General features: G+C 32.3%; 2 non-coding genes across 2 annotated transcripts; one reads left to right on the forward strand and one right to left on the reverse strand.

The window, feature by feature from the left end:
- Nucleotides 1-10,477: 10,477 nt before the first annotated feature.
- Trnac-gca lies at nt 10,478-10,549 on the forward strand. The gene has a single exon. It is a non-coding gene; the product is annotated as a tRNA-Cys (tRNA).
- Nucleotides 10,550-16,253: 5,704 nt separating this feature from the next.
- Trnac-gca lies at nt 16,254-16,325 on the reverse strand. The gene has a single exon. It is a non-coding gene; the product is annotated as a tRNA-Cys (tRNA).
- Nucleotides 16,326-19,088: the final 2,763 nt, after the last annotated feature.

Genomic DNA, 19,088 nt, shown 5'->3' on the forward strand with positions numbered 1-19,088 from the left:
AATATATCGACCGATTTATGTATGATAGGTTTTTTTTGCCAATGACTACACTAATACATAATAGTTACAACATCAGCCTGTAAATTTCCCACTGCTGGGTTATGGCCCTTTGAGGAGAAGGTTCGGAACATCTTCCACCACGCTGTTCGAATGCGGGATGGTGGAACACACATGTGGTAGAATTTCTGAGATATATGACACAGAACACGAGATGAATTATAAACACCCGCCTGGTTTTGAACCCACGATCATCGGTTAAGATGGACGCGTTAACCACTGGACCATCTCGACTCACATAATAGTTACAAATAGCATATTTTTATTAACTTAAAACATTGCTATATGTATTTAGTCCTGGCTAGTTTCTTCCCACAGGTACACTTGGCGGTGTGGTCAGGGGCTGATGTTACCCTTTGTTGTTTGTATCCCTGGAAACGTATATTCAAATTACATAATGACTAAATGAAAACGTATTTTATTATTAAAAGTATGCCAAGCTATTTTTTAGATATAAATAATAAAAAAAAATAACGATATATAATATTACAATAATATTTCAACCATTTTTTGTTACATATTAGTTCGTATTATTATGATCAATATCATTTCCACTATATTATATTTCATACATTCACCGAGAATATCCATCCAGTTATCAGAGTTGGTCCATTTGTCCGCCCACCTACTTATATAATTGAAAATATAGTAAAGTATCTACCGCTGCTACTTCAAAAATTAGCTGTGTTTGTATTTTTATGAATGTGTTATTATTTAGTAAAGCGATGTTCGGGCAAACTTGTGTGACGCTTGCAGTTGAAACCCTTCGAACTCGATGTAATTGCGCAAAAAGGTTTTACATGTTTTTTTCTTGAAAATAAAAAACTCCTTCTGATTGCATCAACTACAGGATGGTAATGATGAATGATTATTAAACGACAAAATTATAAAGTCATGTGATAATATAAATTTTATATTACACTCTCATAACATTTTTATAATTTACATAATCTCATACCATTCTTTCGTTCTCGGCGGAGTATGATCGATCATCTTACAACCATTTCATTCTCTGGTTATACTACTCCCATCATACTCATTTATTAGATACGTTTACACCCCGTATAAATACTCACAGACATATGAAAGACAAACTAACACCTATGAAGTCTTCTTTTAAAATGACGTTTCATTTTGTCGTTCTAAATTTAAATAAAGTAACATACTTAAAGTAAAGTAACAGCCTGTAAATTTCCCACTGCTGGGATAAGGCCAACTCTTCCATTAAGGAGATTCCATTAAGGGTTTGGAACATATTCCACCACGCTGTTCCAATGCGGGTTGGTGGAATGCACATGTGGCAGAACTTCGATGAAATTAGACACATGCAGATTTCCTCACGATGTTTTCCTTCACCGCAGAGCACGAGATGAATTATAAACACAAATTAAGCACATGTATTTAGTCGTGCTTGCCTCCGTTTGAACCCGCTATAATCGGTTAAGATGCACGCGTTCTAACCACTGGTCCATCTCAGCTATGCACATTTTTAATCATTCATTAAACAGAAAAAATATATTTTTGAAATATATTATCGTAAGATCATGTCATCATGAAATACCATCAAAACGGTTATAAATGTTAGTTGGAAGCAGAATCTAATATCCGGAGAAGCAACTCATATGTTAAGAATGTTTAAAATCTTTACACAGCTGCACTAGTTACTCCTATATTAAGATACACATGTATTTTCCGATATGGTGTCCTCCTTCAGGACCGATAATTCAGAGGAAAACTAAATCCAAATTACTGCCACAACCTAAATTTTAAGACGCAGTTGTCGCAAAATATAAGTGTAATAGTTCTTACATTAGTACACGTGTATCGATATAAGTTTATATTTGCATAAGATGTGACAAAATAAAAATAATAAGGAAAATATTATCGGTTATTCTAACACAAACCTGTCGCTCGTCCGCAACAGACAGTCGGAAATGAATCCGCCGAGCAAACATTGTGTTGGATAACACTGATAGATTTCATATAGTGATAATAATATTAACTCTGATCTTATCTGATTATAGAACACTACAACAAAGAGGCTGTAAGATATATTATAACGCACTCTATTAAAGTAAGTGAAATGATTTTCGGAGATCAAACAATGTTCAATGTAATGTTATAGATTTGGTCGAAAATTTGCTTTATTTTTAATCCATTATCATGTAACTGCAGACTATAGTGGGTTCGTCTCCTCCTGCTTGGAATGAAATCTGGAGAAGTATAGTGAAAGCACGCTAGCAGCATTTAAGATATACTAATCCAAAAAAAAAATGAACATCGCTTGATAATAATTAAATGTCAAAAAATTCAATTTTTAATAAACCCCCGTGTGAATTAAAACAAAAATAAAAAATAAGTTTAAACAATATTACATAAAATCATAAAGGTACAATAGAAAGAGAGAGAAAGAGAAAGAGAGAGGCATAGGTTGCTTGGAAGGGATCACACTTTTTCTTTATCGTGAAAATTTACTGTACACTTTTCTGTATGCCGCGTAAAACAACTTCCTTCTAAAAACTTAGCCCATTTTAATATAACTTGGTACCATTCATTTGTTTCATACTGAATTGGGATCATTATGTGATACCTTCGCACACAGTTTTCTGAAGTACGATCGTCTAGTTTTTAGTCAGAGTAAGAAGCCATTGTCAGTTTTCAAATTCATTTCTTTATCATGTCTTATAATTTTAGTACCTTTTGAATGTAAATCAAATCATTGCGACGCAATATATCATTCTCAATCGGTAAAACAGATTGTCGCTCATACTGAGCACACAAAAATAGATCTTAAGATGACGAACCTTTTTTTACCCCGACTGTACATTTTGGATACACGGTTTATCAATTCAACTTATCTTTATTAAACATATCCTTATCCCATGATACACATATTCCTCATGGTTAATGTTTAACTAAACAGCACAATTATATTGTGCCTGCTATTTGGATAGCAAAGTCTTGTTGAAGCAATCTCATTGTGATTTAAATAAACCATTTATAAAATAGGTAGGTCGTCTGGCAATTAGAAACCAGATGATAAGTGGACACCACCGCCTAGCGCCTATACACATTAGCGCTGTGAGAAATACTCCGCATCTTCGTACATAGCTACTACTACTAATTAACCTTAGGCACTAAGATGTTATGTACTTTGTGCCTTTAGTAAATTATTCTATGTTTGGTGGATTATTCTCCAATGTGTAAGTCGTATCTAGGCAGACTTGCACGTTGCAAGTTTTGTGCAAGTTTACCTAAACTTAAATGCGTAGTGAGATGATCATTTTTAATTTAAGTTAGGTATACTTCAACTTAAGGAGCAGTGTAAATTTCATTAAAATCGGTCTAGAATTTTAAATTTCGAAATCGGTTTAATTTTATTACAAATTATTTATAAAAAGAATTACAAAACAATTGTGTAACTACAAATAGCTGAATAACAAAAACAAATTGTCATAATATTATCGGAAAGAAACGAGGGTCAGAATGTTACGTCTATATTAATTTCTTTTCTCATATTTCGCTATCTGATCTATCATTTATTTTCACAAATACCGTTACATATCTGGCTCATAACAAAACGTCAGTTTTAATAAATATATAATCCAATTTATGTCATTCTTAAGTGGTTTTTTATGATAATCCCCAGTGTTGCGAGATAATTTCTCATTCATGGTCTAAAGCAAGATTTAGCTGGAGAAAACTGATAAATCTTGGTATTATTCTCTTTTAGTCTGTATAATACTTTGCTATTATATCGTTTCTATTTAGTTTTTTTTGGGGTATCGTGCCAAATTAATTTTTTTTTGGCAATAACAATGTCATTTATTACGAGGTGAAATACTCGATTAGAAAAAAAAACAAAGAGATTATTTATCATATTGATAAGAATAGGCCATATAAACGTAGCAAGAATATATATTTTATTTATAGTATATGGGCCCCCTGATGGTAAGTGGTTGCCAGCGCCCATAGACAATGGCACTTTAAGAAATGTTTACCATTCTACAAGTCGTCAATGCGCCACCAACCTTGGGAACTAAGGCGTTATGTCCCTTATGCCTGTAGTTACACTGGCTCATTTACCCATCAAACCGGAACACAACAATACCGAGTATGAATATATTAGTTTTAAATGTATGTATACTAATTTTGTAACAAATCGGTATGAGAATAATTGGTTTAATATAATTTTGGAACAGTGTCATAATTTGCATCATTACATAGAATAAATCAAAGTCGCTTACCGGTGTTTGTCTGTGTATGCATAGATTTTTTAAATTACGGATTTTGTACAGAGTTTTTAAATAGATAGAGTGAATCAAGAGGAAAGTTAATATGTATAACACATCTACACATGTAATAAAATTGGAGTGTCTGTTTTTTATATTAAAATAGCCCTTTTGCTCAATGCATACGCACCTGCACACGGTACAATTAAAAAATAACATTTTACAATTGTTGTCTGTTTGCTCCGGCTAATCTCTGGAACGGTTGGGCTAATTTTGACGGGACTTTCACTGGCAGATAAGTGATATAATAGGGAAGTAACTTAAGCCGCAATAATATTGTTTTTTGTTACATTCAAACGCGTCCGAGGTCACGGGCAAAGCTAGTGTGTACACTAGCTTTTCCAAAACACATAACATTAAACACATAACATGTTATGTGTCGTAAATAAACACATTTGTTGTTCTTATTTTGCTGGCTGAACCCTACAAGATAGATGAAAATAATGTACTAGAGATTATACTGAGAGTACTAGAAAATTATATACTAAACATAAATATATTGTACACCTAAAAATATTAACAAAAAACTCACCGATATTATATGTGTATCTCTTAGGGATAACCCACAATAACCATTTTTTTTCCTTAAGTTTTTACGTGAAATAATGGCTTATTTTTGAAGAGTATCTAAAGAATACAGCCTTATTCCTTAACCGATTGAGTAGCTTAAATACATTGTGCATTTCATATAGATCATATAGAGCATGTAATTTAATTGAATATTTTCAAAGCCGGGGCGGGCAGTACTATATATTTTTAATCCTATATAAAAATATAAAGAGGGTCTCTTTCAATAAAATATTTAATATTAATATTGCTAAAATAATAATCATAGTTTGTTATAGGGTACATAGTCAAATTTCAATTGAAATTGAATTGTTTTGTTTAGATACAATAGTTTTTCCACCACAGATTTAAATGTAGCCGTATAGAATATTGTATAGAAATTTGATCGAAAATTGGAATTTTGCTATTTTGTTTATCATTATATACATAATACATTTGAAAATAATTTAAATTATATGTTTAGTGTGACATATATCTAATTTTTATTTTAGACAAGCTGTGCCCGCGACCTTGTACGCGTTTGAATTTAACAAAAAAAACTTTTTTTTTGTGTCTTAAGTTACTCCTTATTATATCAGTTATCTGCCAGTGAAAGTCCGTTAGCCGGAACAAACAGACAGACAAAAATTGTAAAAAAAAAATGTTATTTTGGTGTATGTACCGTGTATACATTCACATGCATTGAGTAAAAAAGGGCTATTTTAATTTTACAAACAGACACCCCAATTTTATGATATGTTATATGTGTAGGTGGGATTTAGCTTATATCTAAAATGTTAGTTTATTTTTTTTCCAAGAAAACGATGAGAAACATTTAAAATAAAAGGAAAAAAATATAACAACTCAAAGCAATTCCATATTATTGACAGATACCGTAGAAATCGTTCTTTTCGTAGATACCGTGCATTCGTTTATCCGCTTGTCAGACGCAACGCACAGCCTCCGGCGACGGGTACGTTATATTTTTTTCCCTTTCATTTAAATCTGCAAAGGACATTTTATATTATGATGAACATTATTGTTTTTATATAACCATCAATAATTTATTACTTACAAAATGAAATGTAGGTTATAACAATAACCGAAGTTATAAGCACTCGTTCGTAGGTTTAAGTTATAAGTAAGTAAGTAAGCTATAAGATCCTTTTCTTCCTAGTGGCTCAAGCTCGTTCCTTAGGAAATTTCATTAATGATGATGTTCTTAACATTTTAGTGATATTTGCATTGGGAAATAAAATGTATCAATTGTTTTTGCATTTATCCTAGCCAACTCACCCTTAAAATTAGAATAAAACAATAATGCTGCTTGGCGATATAAAATTTGATGAGTGGGTGGTACCTCCAAGAAGGAAGGAATAAAGCCCTACCTAAGTCTAAAGAAAGCAACTATTGGAGCCTATACTGTCTTAACGAAAGATTATAAATAAACTAGCGACCGGCCCAGGCTTTTGACGGGTGCAAAACTGATATTAATTATTCTATAAAATTTGTTTATTTACGACATCACATTAGAAACTTCTAAAATTATCAGCGTGTCTTTACAATATTGTTCATGTACAACATACAAAAACCTTCCTCTCAAATCACTCTATCTATTAAAAAAACCCGCATCAAAATTAGTTGCGTAATTTTAAAGATCTAAGCATACATAGAGATGGACAGCTGTAAGCGACTTTGTTTTATACTATATAATTATGTGACGACCCCAACAATTACAACAGGAACCTTATAAAGGACGTGGTATATGAACAGAACTACCTGTTATGGCAATTTTACACCACCAACTATAAATCAGTAATATTAACAATGGCTGTCGCATCCGGCACAAAGGACCACGAGGCCGCGACACGACAACGCGACGGGGACAGATGGTTTGACGTCACGAAGGCCGCGTGCGCCACTATCAATCACAGACCGTATTAGGATTGGACGTAGTCTGAAATTGCTTTATTAGGATACTTTTTGGTCTGATTGTGTCATAACTAGTTCGTAAAAACATCCTAAGTAAGTGACTAAGTAGTCCATATATCAAAAATTATAATAAAATTCAAATATGTATAACATAAAATTTTCTTTATTTATCTAGATAGATATCTTATCTATCTTATAATTGTATAACTGTGTTATTGTATACATGTATATGGATAGTTCGATCTAGTATCAGTATATCTTTGACCTGGTGATAATGGGAATATCAGTAACTTTTACTAATTAGGATAGATACAATGAAGATATGTCGGGTCTTTATATATGACATACCCATTGTCATAATATTATTCATGTCATAATTTTCATGCTTAGCTATGTTAGCACAACATAATTGATCAAAATTAAACAAATGGAAAAGTCTTGTATACATTTGCCTCAAGTGTGTATAGGTACTTCTAGGCTACGGATATATGTGCACTAAGAAAATATAATATAAATAATTAATCCAAGTAACACATAAGTATATGAACCTAACATTATTAGGAACATGTAGTTGCGTTACGAGTAAATAAAATATTATTATGAGACATAAACTCTTCTAAATGTGTATTGTATACCTGATTTCGAACACGCAACAATGAGAAATATCGTGAGCTTCGTTCACCTATAACCTTAAATCAGGCTTATCATTTCGTAATAATTAGAGTAAAATATATTCGTTATGTATTGACAAGTGGAATTGTACAATAGAATGAGATCTTTACGCCATCTCTCAACGTAGAATATCTTTGTTGGTTATTGAGTTGATCACAGAAATATAAAATAATATATACCTTATATAATTGTAGTAATTACAAATACTACTATTCGAATTACTGTTTAAGAGTAACAGATTTTTATTTTCGACTCGAGTTTTGATTAATTTACAGGTGCCTTGGAGGCTTGACACTCTCTTATCGTCGTCAAGCTCCCTCTACGATACTGTTATCTTCTACCCTCTGTGTGAATGGCGCGTATTACATGCGAAATTTGTTGAAAAATTGCAAATCTGAAACATTTTCTTACTTTCTCAGTTCCAAAAATAGATACTAGTACACATTAACCATGTTTTTAAGCGAAAAAAAATTTTAAGCTGTGTAAGTAATTACTTAGTAAGTTAATACCAAAAATCAACATTGAATGATTAATAAAATCAAATCATTTATGTGCCTAAATATTTTGTCAAAGCTGTGAACCCGTTAAGAAAATAAAAGCCAACACTAACTACATACAAATCAAACCTAGCTGACATGCACGCCGATATAATTAAGTTGGCTCATTTGATTTACTTCTTTGGTAAATTGGTAATCTATATGAGCCTATAAATAATGTTATCTACTATATTTCTTAATTACTAATATTAAAGATGATATTTCACTTTATATTATATTAAAATTTGTTTAAAAATATCTTGGGAAAATATCAATTTTGTAGCACCAGTTTTCCAATAATCAGATGCAGCTAGTATTGATGTTCAGAAATGTTCAGCGAATTGTAAAATTCTTATTGCGATTATTGTGCAAAATCTTAGCACCGTGAAAATCTGCTTGAACCACTGAGGCGACCACTTCAGATCGCTATCATTTCATAAGAATTTTACCTTCTCAATTGGAATTAATTCGTAAACATTATCAAGTCGTTTCTGGACTAATTTTTGCTCAATATTATTTAAATGCGATATTGGTTCATTGTTCACTTTTTGACATACAGACATTTCAGTGCGTTAATCCTTAGTTCTGTTTTATCTAATTAAGTAAGTACAATATTATCGGTTTTTTTGATAATTTAATATGTTAATGAATCAAAATTAAAACATTACCTTATTCGAGTTTGATTATTACTTTTGTTTTCGTCGCTGCTTAGATCATTTGGAGACAGCATAATTAGACCCTTTCTCTAGCTGTAGACTTTTGAAATATAAGGCAGCTGAAATGCAACTTGAACGCCGTTCGCTTGCATCTGGAGATGGCGAAGACGGCCTTGATCTTCTTTGCTGAGCCCCTATATGCCCTCTACGGCTGATGCCCCGTTTCTCTCCGATTCTGTGTACAAATTGGAAAATTCCTTCAAGCGATGGGCTGGGGTATGCGTTTATGTCAAAGATGGTATCTGCTTTCGTCGCCGTGGCAATCTTGTAGGCAAAATCTATCTTTACCTATACATTACTGTGCGCTGAGATGGCCCAGTGGTTAGAACGCGTGCATCTTAACCGATGATTGCGGCTTCAAACCCAGGCAAGCACCACTATATATATTTGCTTAATTTGTGTTTATAATTCATCTCGTGCTCGGCGGAGAAGGAAAACATCATGAGGATACCTGGATGTGTCTAATTTCACCGAAATTCTGCCACATGTGCATTCCACCAACCCGCATTGGAATAGCTTGGTGGAATATGTTCCAAGCCCTCTCCTTAATGGAAGAGGAGGCCTTATCTCAGCAGTGGGAAATTTACAGGCTGTTACATTTTTACCTTCATATTATTATGCTACGTGTAAGAATAATACTCAAAATATACTAGATATCGAACCCCTCTCTTGGAATACAGTATGACGGATACTGCCTTTCATACTCCCTGTGTAGTCTGCCACCGCGTGTGGCCCTGCAGCTCATCGGATGGGGATGGGAAGTGGTCCTTTTTTACATCTCCAGAGAGTTTGTGCAAGCACAGAATAATTATATTGATTGCACTCTCTTTTTCATCACTTTCATAATCCGATGGGTGACACAAATGGAAAGAGTTCACGTGAAGTATTAATGATTTTACGTGCTATAAATATAGATTGGTTACTCATCACGTATCATACATAACTTCTTAGATTTTCAACTGACCATTGTGAAATTTACATACATATTGCCAGGGGAACAGGGAAGTTCATGGTCTACCTAAATTTCGAAAGAACAAAGCGAATCAAACCTAAGCGGAAATAGTAATGAATAAAAATTAAAAAGGCTCGTACCAGCACATATTCGTCATTTGACTAGATTATTTTATTAAATGTAAAGTTAGCATTGAAATTTAGTTTTCAACGAAAATAACCAGCAAGGTTATATCAACGGAATTTTGTTATTAAAACGAATACGTTTCGAAGAAGTTTGATTTTGCGAATCGAAAAACTAGTTTTATTAGTTTTTGTTTATATTTTGTTGTTTACTGCTCGTATTAAAACAACACGAGTCGTGATTCTTCCACTAACATGCATGTAAACATGCAGTTATGACTGAAATGAAAATAGTATTAATACCTGAAGTTACATGTTAATGGTGCGCATGTTTGTGTATTTTGAAATATTACAGAATAAGGTTATTGATTCCCTATAGTAAGGCTTCTTAAATTTTTAAGCAAGTGTACGCATACTGGTATAAGTCATACCACGCCATCTGTTATTGTTCGTCGGTACTATACCAAAAATCTTTACGTAAACATCAATACGGCACAGTTTCGACTCAATCATGTGAATTGATTGAAACTTATATTTCATTTTAATTTAGATAAATAATTTATAATGAATTAAAGACATTAGTTACTTAAACATTGTTTTATTAATGATAGAAATTTAAATACATGTACGGTATTTTAAGTTATTGGTGCGTGGGGATATAGCTCAGTGGTAGAGCATTCGACTGCAGATCGAGAGGTCCCCGGTTCAAACCCGGGTGTCCCCTAGCTTTCTTTTAGTTAAAGTTTCATAATTTTTAATTTACATATTTTTTTTATAAAATTCAAATATAAATTAAATAAAATAATATCGAGAAAATAATAATGTTTTACATATTTAGTTTATGTACAATACAGGCCTGAGCATTTATTTATATATAAAGTAACAAAGAGTGCTTCCTAGGCCATTAAGGCGTCGTATCCAACTGAAAAAGACAAAGCGTTTCGTCCTCATCTAGAATATGAAAGGGCTGATGTCTATCACGTCATTTCGCGTTGAATGACGTCACACTGCATTTGTTAATTTCATTGTGCAATTTCATACACGGCGGTTATTTACACAATTATGTATATTTTCCTTGTTGGTAGGGCTTTGTGCAAGCCCGTCTGGATAGGTACCACCCACTCATCAGATATTCTACCGTCAAACGATAGTACTAAGTCTGTTGTGTTTCGGTTTGAAGGGTGTGTGAAGTGTAACTACAGGCACAAGGACATAACATCTTAGTTCAAAGGTTACGCATTGGTGATGTAAGGAATGGATACTATTTCTTACAGCGCCGTTGTTTATATGCGTTGGTGACCACTTACCATTAGGCGCATGTGCTTGTCCCCTAACCTATAGAAAACATAAACGATCTGTATCATTTTTGCAGAAAGGCTAATGACGTACTGACGTAAATACTTATATCACCATACTGACATATGTATCCGTCAATACACAACAACGCGATTTTTAACGCATTTTCCGCCTCATTTTCGATATTCCCATACCAGTATGACTTCACATTCAAGAAAAGTGCACATTCATTGACGAATGCCGTAAACACACTAACCCTCCAGCATTCTATATATCCATTGGTAGAAGTTTTACTTCCATAAAAAAAAATACTTAAATATTCATTACACGAACCAGTAACTTGAGATCTACGATTTCGTGTCGTTGGTGACTTTTGCAACGCCCATGACTCATCCGTCCAACTAGAACGCAATATACAATATTGATGTTTAGCGGTAGAATAAGTGATGAGCGGGCGAGTGCTGTGCCCTACCGCCGGTGAAATTTTGATATTCGCTTGCATGTTAGTTTTACTTTGAATTAATACTACAATACACAGTGAAGCTTACACGTTATCGATCGAACTTTCTATTTTGTATTTCCACATGAAATTTTAAATTTGGAATTTTAAAGTCTATACTAATATTATAAATGTGTAAGTAACCTTGTCGCTCTATCACTACCAAACCGAACCGAATTTGATGGAATTTAGTAAAAAAAAAATTTGAACACTAAGGAAGAACATACTTTTTTTTTGCCTAACGCATGAAAACTCACTTGGTAGTAGGGCTTTGTGCAAGCCCGTCTGGGTAGGTACCATCCACTCACCAGTATTCTACCACCAAATAACACTACTGATTATTGTTGTGTTCCGGTATGAAGGGTGAGTGAGCCAGTGTAACATGCACAAGGGACATAACATCTTAGTTCAAAGGTTGGTGGCACATTGACGATGTAAGGAATAGTTGATTTTTCTTACAGCGTCATTGTCTATGAATGATGGTGACCACTTACCATCTGGTGGCCCATATGCTCTCCGTCAACCTATACCAAAACAAAAACTGAATCGCTAAAACGCGAGCCAAGGCACGGGTGACCACTACTATACAACATTATAATACGCTTGTATTTATAACGTACAAATCTAAAATAAAAATTTAAATTTGGAATAGAATAAAGTAGATAGTTATAGTTCATATCTTAATCTTCGAAGAAAGTGACTTATAAATCTACCAACCCGCATTGAAACAGCAATGTGGCATTAACCAGGAATCTTCCCTTCACACTGATAAAAAGCTGAGCAAAGACCAAGCACTGAAACATTTGAAGTCTGTTACCTTATACTTGTATTTGCTTAATTTGTATGAAACCATGGCCAATATTTTTTTGTTTCTTGTGTATATAATACTTAAATAAAACAGTTAACAAATAACATATGATGATAATACTATTAATAGAACATAATTATTTTTATTACATTTAACTAACACGCACGCACACACATACAAAAAAAGATACACATAATAACATTCCTCTATTATATTATATAAAATTATTTTTATCTTATATGAATCTCATAAAATATTTTGTAATTATCTACATTCGGGTAGATAACTTATTATCATCATTGCATTGTTTAAAACAAAGACGCTTACCGCTGTCTTTCCCTATATATGCTTACGTCTTTAAAATTTTGCAACGGATTTTAATGCAGTTTTTTTGTAGATTGAATATTCGAGAGGAAGGTTTTGGTATATAATATATGGACAATATAGTAAAGAAACAAGACAAATTATGTAGTACATTTAATATTATATATATTATTAGCATTGCACACCTGAGAAGCCGAGATGGGTTGCTAGTCCTTAAAACATAATTGAATTAACCTAGCTGGGCTAGCTAGGATAACTATATGTCAGTTGATGACTTAGTAATGATATAGTGGATAATGCGACATTGAGATCGATCATTGGAATTATTCATAATTTTTTTTTTCGTAAAAAAAAAATAAACATTATAACAGTGATACGTCTGACAGTATTTCGTGCTGCCTCCCGCCAATAGCGAATGTTAAAACCAATCCGACAGCTTGACGTTATGACGTTCGGAAAGTTTGACTAATTTTATTTATAATATTATACGGCATCGGCGAAATAATATGTGCCCCCTTGGCATAACTAAAAGCCATGAAAAAAATATAAGACATAATTGATTTTATATAACTGTAAAACAAATAAGAACTACTGAACATTTACTGTCGTAAGAAAATTAGAATATAAAAATGTCAAGGTATAATTTCTTATTTTAGATAACATCCGTGAAAAAAAAATACCAAGAAAATATAAATGACAAGTTGTTTCCTATAATGTCTCTGATCTCATTCTTGGAACGTAAAATCATTAACCACCTTCTAACATCTTTGCTGTTGTAGATTTAGAAATTTGGTTTTGTGATTCTACGCCATAAACATAGTCAATACATATTGTGTATTTGATATAATAAACCCTTCTTCAAAACCAAACTAATTCTCAAATTCTATAATTAAAAATGTATGAAACAAAATATTATATGTGTTTTTTAATAATAATATCGTAATTGTAACGGAGTCATCATAACATCCGTATTGATTATTTTGAAAAGTTAAGCCTTAAATTAAGCCTAAGATTTCGACCAATATGAAGGAGTAGAGAGGATAGTAGTTGAGAAAGGGAATATCAAACCTACGACTTTTACATCACAATACTAGTGAACCATAACGCTATTGACATTTTTCTATCTGTTTTTGAAGGTTAACCCTATCCAATTAAGTATAAAGTGAAGGGCACTCAACAATCTTAAGACTTACCTTTAACTTGAAAAAAATTATATTACTATCTAAACTTGGTAGGTTATACTTTCTGACTGAAAGCTGTCCACAGTGAACTGCATCCTACGTTTGATCTATTAACAATTAAAATAAATAAACGGTTCTTTTTTTCGTTTCCTAAAGTAGTCGTAAATAAATTATTCTATGTATTCAACTTTCTAGAAATGAATTCAGTTGAATCGCTTCATTAACTGATTCGAATTATAAATTATTTTAATTTAACTCAACTATAGTTTATTTGCAGCAGTATAGATGAATAAGTAAATCATATTGATGAATGTTATTATCAATTCAATTTATATAATTACAGTCCACGTCACCACTTATCCTTTTAAGAACTATATGTATATCGACGACATCCGTGGTCGAGTAGTTTGTACACTGGTTTTCATGGGTACGCTACTCCAAGGTCTCGAGTTGATTTAGAAAGGTTCATTAGTTTTCTATTTTGTCTTGGGTCTGGGTGTTTGTAGTACCATCGTTACTTCTGGTTTTCCATAACACAAGTCCTTTAGCTACATACGAGAACATTGGAAGCGAAAAAAAACTAGTAGCGTATAACTCGCAACGCCCATCCATTTCGCACGAGTACAACGCTTATACTAAATAATATAATAATATACTTTTTCAGTCTGTTCAGAGCCATATTGATGTATATTAAATGCACAATGTATTCTAGTTATTTAATTCGATAAGGATAAATGCTGTATTGCTTAAAATCGCAAGATACATAAGCCATTATTTCTCACAATAAGTAAAGGATAATAAATGGTTATTGTGGGTTATCCTTAAAAGATAGAAACATATACAAACTTGGATTTTTTTGTAAAAAAAATACTACTTTTTAACCTTTTCTTTTCGTTTTTTAATAATACAATAATTTGAGTATCATATAGGTACAATTAAATTATATTTATAGAAATATTATAAATTTTATAAAAATATTCTTAAAGTAATAAAAAAGCAATATAACCGAGTTCATCTTATAATATTATAATCTTAATACAAAAGCATTAAACGTAAACCCCATTACTCTTAAACTTATATTAATATTAAACGTATTATACCTAAAGTTCGCTTTGTCTCTTTCTATCTAACTAGATATGTATTTGGAATGACAAAGACAAACGAGAACAAAGCGGGGAATACTTAAATATCTACTAAATGTAAAACCGAGTTTGTGAGTCTTGCTTTGACACCTTAACGGATCAACTTGAATGGCAGATGGCAGGAGATTTTAGGTAAGGGAGATCAAGCGTTGCATCATTTATATATTTTAGTAAACCGTATTTTACGGTGTATAGAAGAAATAGATTTTGATGTAACTAGCCTAATAAATAGATAAGACTAAATATTATTCGACATTAAGTAATTATTCTCAAAAAATTTGAAAATATATTAAGAAATATTTCTGATTTTTATGATGGTATAAGATAAATGATACAGGACTAGAATTCGCTGGCGTTTTATGGTGTTGGTTGTCACGTATTAGGCAAAAAAGTAGCCTATGTCTTTTCTTAGAGTTCAGGTTTGTTTCATATCAAATTTCATTAAATTTGGTTCAGCTGTTTGTGCGTGAAAGAGACGGACAGATAGACAGAGTTACTTTCACATTTATAATATAAATATCGATTTAGAAATTTGTACGATAAATCTTAAATTAATGTTAAAGCAAAAACGACTGATGATTTTTATTGTACCTCTCAGTCAATTCAAAACTGTCTGAGAAATTCAATTCAAAAAAGTTCATTTTAAGTAGATTCAATCAATACAATTACACCCTTCTGTAAATACGATTCAAGATCTCTAATATTTTATTGAGTTTGAATTTCTTGTTAACGTTAATTTATAATTCGAATCCGAACTACATTTCATATAAGTAAGCCATTTTTAAATAAATGTTATTTTATGGAATAGATTACCGAATCAGCAAATTCACAACGTCTGAGCTGGCACTAATTTGCATAGAATATTAAATCTAGGCAGCGCAGTAAGAACTATGCCGCACTCTGACTTGCAATTTTAATTATTAACTAGTTGAAATCTGCGGCTTTGGCCTGAATTAACTAATACCGTACAAATTCCTTCACTTCTAAGACTATCGTCAACTTCATCATCATCATTACATGGTATAAAACAAAGTCGTTTATCTATCCTGATGTATGCGTAGATCTTTAAACTTATAATAATTTTGTAATTTAGATACATAACCTCAACATGTATTTATAATAAAAGACAGGTAATATGTAAAATACTCAGATAAAATATTAAAAATAAAGATTAGTTAAGGGGACACCCGGGTTTGAACCGGGGACCTCTCGATCTGCAGTCGAATGCTCTACCACTGAGCTATATCCCCTTATAATAAGATGATCAATATTTCAATAATAATCATAAAATTTCATAATCATCATAAAATAATAACCAAACAACTAAAATAGAATTAAGTCGGTTGATAAAAATACCAGCAATTTTTACCAAGGCTTGACGCAAATATAAACATATTTATGCGTCTCTAGCGCAACCTAACTGCCTAATTCCAAAAAAGTAAATGACTAATTATTTTTAAGTCATGCTTAATAAAAAGACACTTCAAAATGAATTTTCTGAATATATAGATTTACATTAAATCCGATAAAAACATTCAACATCAAGTCAAACTTTTGTCACTTTAAAATCTGCCAAGTTTTCTTTTTATCACCCACATTCTTCCTTATCCTACTGTTGTTCCCCCGCAATCTCTACAGCCATCTGTATCGTTTATATGTCTATGACAATATCGTCAACCAATCTTGTCATTGGACAATCCTACGTTTCCTTGTTTCGGCCACCTCTTCATAAAGTCTTTATTCCTTCTTCTGTCCCTAACGCAAATCTAATGTCTCCATCTTTGAATATTTTTCTGGTTGCGTATCCCACTCGATGCAATATACAAATGTAATTTATATCATACGTGACAGGTCATGAATCAATTCATTCTAGATAGACTAACATGAGAACGATTTTAATACTATTGTACGAAAAGGTACATATTTGTCACACAAACACGACTTTAATGGATTCAAGATTGATGAGATTCGATATTCGAATTATTATATTGAATTGGAAGTTATACTGGTTTAGAAGGTTTTATCATGTTACGTGTTAAAATAAAGTCCCTTGGCCACGTTTGTCTGTCTGTATGTTTTTTTTTATAATGAAGCTACATACACGGGCTCACAGTTGCCAAAAAGGAGTGTGCTCAATTCGACCGTATATATATTTTTTATGTTAGTTCGCTGATTACTTCGCCATTTATAAACCGGTTTGATGATTTTTTTTTAGTTAAAAAAAAAGAAGCTCCTGTAATAGTTCCATAATGAGGATATCAGGGTCAGATGATGTGATCCTGAAGAAATCGAGGGGAACCCTCAAATTTTATAGGCACATGTACAGCGGTTTACTGTTTTTCTGAAGTTATATCGGCATTTGCTTCTGGCTATCATAATGTTATGCTGCCGAGTTGATGAGGGAAGGCGTAAGTCCTCAATTACTAGTAGTTAGGAAATAGTTCTTTCAACATGAATATATGGATTTATACTCCTCTTCGTAGCTTTTATGAAGAGAAGAGAAGTATAGGTTCACTAAATATTTCTTTTGTACTATGTTGTGATGGAACTCCTAAACGGCTCAGAGTTAGTTTGCAATCTGGGGCAGAATTTCTTACAATCTTTAATCAAATTTTGTGTATGTGGTGTGATGTCATATAATGTACGACATATGTTAGCTCTTTTGCAAAGTTTTTTTTCTGAAGTCGATTACAACTCTTACCACCTTCGAACCTTGTAGATTACGCCGCATGTATTAAAGCCGCATTTTCGACAGTCTGTTTTTGCTATATACGCAATTTTTTTTGAAATTGTCCTCGAAGTATTTTCTTACTTATATAAACGGCACAATCAATCTATCCATAATAAGAAAAAATAGTTAGTCTACATCAGCTTAACTTAAAATAAAAAATAAATAAAAATTATAACAAAAAGAAAAATCGACTTGATCGAGATATGTGCATTTGTTTGGGTATGATGCCAGTAGTAGACAGAACTATTGGGACTATTGTAACTTTCTGCAAGTGCCACATACGCGCTATTTCTTCTTTTAGTTCCGTGTATTCCGCGTTTGTAAATTTTTCATTTACGGTGCTTTGCAGATAGTGTGTGTTAGGGATGGCAATGTCAATTATTATTATTATTTTATTTCTATTAATTTCTAACAATTATTTGTTTTTTGGGACTTTCACTGGCAAATAACTGATATAATAAGGAGTAACGTAGCGTACAAATATTTTTTTCAATTTAAACGCGTATAAGGTCGCGGGCACAGCTTGTACACAATAAATAAATATGGTATACACTGTACCGCGATTAATTCATTTGAAACTATGATGAAGTAATATTATTTAATAAGTTTATGTTTATTAAATAAATCCAAAATTAATAATATATTAGTGTATAGATAAACAGATAAGTTATCAATCAAATATTCATGTTCAATCCTAACCATTACAGAAATAATTTCAAAACAAATGAAAATTCGCTTCCAATTTTAAATCATTTCACCTTATAAAAGACTTTGTATTCGTATGACTTTACACTCTTTGTATTTTAAAAGAATGAAAAATGCAGTGTGAATTCTAGAAAATAAATCTCGAGTTTATCAAAGTTAAGTAATATCCTTAATGCTTACAATTCATGAACGTCAAGAAACAAACTAGAAAACTACGAAGAAATAAATTAAATTACAAAGCGATTTTGTTTTACTTAACAGTCTATATTACATTTCGTTATGGTAAGTTCTTTTTCTATTTCACTTTAAAATTTAATCAAGAACTTATTCGCTGGAGTAAATAAAGACATTTTTATCGAAAATTCTTAATAATATTTATTGTCCGTCAAATACGAATACCTTGAGTGGGTTTTTTTTTTAATTGTAGTGGGCAAACGAGTAGGAGTTGTAAGGGGGGTGCAAACTACACCTTAGTGCTTCAAGCCAACCTCACCTGCCCGTGGTGCATCCTGCCGACCAGCAAACGAGGCTCTGGCGAGTGACTGATGGCTTCATAACCATATAAACAAATAAATAG

Source organism: Vanessa cardui, chromosome 5 (genome assembly GCF_905220365.1).
Source record: "Vanessa cardui chromosome 5, ilVanCard2.1, whole genome shotgun sequence".
In the NCBI taxonomy this organism is placed as follows: domain Eukaryota; kingdom Metazoa; phylum Arthropoda; class Insecta; order Lepidoptera; family Nymphalidae; genus Vanessa; species Vanessa cardui.